General features: G+C 39.0%; 1 protein-coding gene across 1 annotated transcript in view; it reads left to right on the top strand.

Moving 5' to 3' along the window:
- The window catches only part of APLP2 (amyloid beta precursor like protein 2), a 91,168-nt gene that overhangs the window by 50,886 nt on the left and 37,154 nt on the right, over nt 1–3,128 (top strand). The window lies entirely within an intron of this gene.

Here is a 3,128-nt window from a genome sequence, read left to right as displayed (position 1 = left end):
TGTGTGTGTGTGTGTGTGTGTGTGTGTGTGTGTGTGTGTGTGTGTGTTCATTGAATCCTCCCTTAGAAATGTTAGTGGAGTGATTTTATCTAGTGAAACAATCATTGAATTCTATTGTAAATGTGAAAAATTTGAGATGCAGTTTTGTATATGTGTGTGTGAGCCTGTGTGTATAATATCTCAATAGGACTAACGTGAGGAAATATGAATTAAAGAGTTATACTCGTATGGCTCTAAGTTAAAGCCCTTTAATTTAGGATATTACAGTTCTTCATGTAAAAAAAGTGCAATGGAATAAAAATCTAAGGTTCTTTTTTAAATTTTAAATTTTGGTATTTTATTTTTTTGCCTAGTTTCATGCAAAAAAACGACTTTGTAATTGTCTCAAATGTTTATTTTAAAATATCTCCTTAGGTATACAGTGTTAGAGCATTAGAGAATGATTAAAAAACAATTTTTAATATTCATTTTTAAAACTGAGTTCCAGATTCTCTCCCTCCCTCCCTCCCCCTTCACCCCCATTGAGAAGGCAAACAATTCAATATAAGTTATACCCGTGTAGCCATGCAAAACACTTTTATAGGAGTCATGTTGTAAAAGACTTAACTATATTTCCCTTCATCCTGTCCTGCCCCCTGTTTATTCTCTTCTCTTCTATTACCTTGTTCCTCAAGAGTGTTTGCTTCTGATTACCCCCTCCCCCAATCTGCCCTGCCTTCTATCCCTTCCCCCCCTTTTTTAATCACCTTCCCCCCTACTTTCCTGTAGGGTAAGATAGATTTCTATACCCAATTGAGTGTGTCCGTTATTCCCTTGTGAAGCCAGTTTTGATGAGAATAAGGTTCACTCATTCCCTCTTGCCTCCCCCCTCTTTCCCTCCACTGCAAAACCTTTTCCTTCCCTCTTTTATGTGAGATAATTTACCCCATTCTACATCTCCCTTTCTCTTTCTCCCAGTACATTCCTCTCTCATCCCTTAATTTTATTTTTTAGATATCATTCCTTCATATTTAATGCACATGTGTGCCTTCTGTCTATATATACTGCTTCTACCTACTTCAATTATGAGAAATGTCTTATGAGTTACACATATCTTTCCATGTAGGAATGTAGACAATTTAACTTTAATTTAAAGTCCCTTATGATTTCTCTTTCCTATTTACCTTTTCATGCTTCTCTTGAGTCTTGTATTTGAAAGTCACCTTTTCTATTTAGCTCTGGTTTTTTCTTAAGAATGCATTAAATTCCTCTTTGTCATTGAATATCAATCCCCCTCCCCCGCATTGATTACACTCAGTTTTGCTTGGTAGGTTATTCTTGGTTTTAATCATAGCTCCTTTGACCTTTGGAATATCATATTCTAAGCCCTCTGATCCCTTAATCTAGAAGCTGCTAAATCTTGTGTTATCCTTATTGTATTTCCACAGTTGCAATATTTTGCTTGCAATATTTTCTCCTTGACCTGAGAACTCTGGAATTTGGCTATAATATTCCTGGCAGTTTTCCTTTGGGGATCTCTTTCAGGAGGTGATTGGTGGATTCATTCCATTGCTATTTTACTCTCTGGTTCCAGGATATCAGGGCAGTTTTCCTTGATAATTTCTTGAAAGATGATGTCTAGGCTCTCTTTTTGATCATGGCTTTCAGGTAGTCCAATAATTTTTAAATGATCTCTCCTGGATCTGTTTTCCAGGTGAGTTGTTTTTCCAATGGGATAGTTCACATTGTTTCTATTTTTTTCATTCTTTTGGTTTTGTTTTATAATTTCTTGATTTCTCATAGAGTCATTAGCTTCCATTTGCTCCATTCTAATTTTTAAGGAATGATTTTCTTTAGTGAGCTTTTGTACTTCCTTTTCCATTTGACCAATTCTACTTTTTAAGGCATTCTTCTCCTTATTGGCTTTTTGACCTTTTTTGCCATTTGGGTTAGTCTGTTTTTAAGGTATTATTTTCTTCAGTATTTTTTTGGCTCTCCTTTAGCAAGCTGTTGACTTGTTTTTCATGATTTTCTTGTATCACTCTCATTTCTCTTCCCAATTTTTCTTCTACTTTTCTTACTTCTCAGAATCCTTTTTGAGCTCTTCCATGGCCTGGGACCAATTCATGTTTTTCTTGGAGGCTTTGGATGTAGAAGCTTTGGCTTTCTTGTCTTTTTCTGACTGTGTGTTTTGATCAACTTTGCCACCAAAGTTAAGATTCTATAGTCTGATTTTTTTTTTCCTGCTCTTTGCTCACTTTCCCAGCCAGTTACTTGACTTTTAAACTCTTTGTTAAGGTAGGGTCTGCTTCCAGTGTGGAGGGGGTTTTGTGCAGGGGACCTATAAGTTTTCGGTTCTTCCGGGGTGGGGTATTCACTCCTCTCCTGGCCTCTGGTCTGTGAGTGGAACTGAGGAGGGTCCGCTCTCCACTACTGCCACAAGCTCTGCTATGCTAGTGCTCTCCTTCACCCCAGGGCAGACACCTGGGTCCACGTATGGGCAAAGCAACAGAGTCCTCCCTCAGCACTAGTAAACAGAGCCCTGTAATCTCTTTCTGACCAGTTGCTCGATTCCTAACTTAAGTCTGTGGGCTGGAGGGCTCTAGAAGCTGCTGCCATCGATTCTGTTGGTGCTAGTGTGACCTGTGCTGGATTGTGCTCCTCCCTCAGGTTGGACCCAGGTCCGACAGACCTTTCCCGCTGACCTTCTAAATTGTCTTTGGCATCTGTGGGCTAAGAATTCTGGAAACTGCCACTGCTGCCAGGGATTCAGTCCCCCGACTCCTGTCGGTATGTGCTGGCATGGCCCTCACTGTACTGGACTCTCCTCTCTCAGCCTGATGCAGCAAACCTTTCCTGTCTGTCTTCCAGGTTGTCTTGGGCTGGAAATTTGTTTCACTCTCTCTTTTTGTCTATTCTGCTGCTCTCGGATTTGTTTAGAGTCATTTTTAAAAGATTTGGTGGTGGGGAGAGCTCAGGCATGTTCTGCCTTTACTCTTCCATCTTGGCATCCATAGAGGCTCCATCCTCTCTTTTTCTTTCTTTCTTTCTTTCTTTCTTTCTTTCTTTCTTTCTTTCTTTCTTTCTTTCTTTCTTTCTTTCTTTCTTTCTTTCTTTCTTTCTTTCTTTCTTTTTTTTTTTTTTTGCCT

The sequence above is a fragment of the Vombatus ursinus genome, unplaced genomic scaffold (genome assembly GCF_900497805.2).
Source record: "Vombatus ursinus unplaced genomic scaffold, bare-nosed wombat genome assembly UNPS02014813.1, whole genome shotgun sequence".
NCBI lineage: Eukaryota > Metazoa > Chordata > Mammalia > Diprotodontia > Vombatidae > Vombatus > Vombatus ursinus.
The sequence above is the reverse complement of the archived record's forward strand: the minus strand, read 5'-3'. Positions and strand labels throughout refer to the sequence as shown.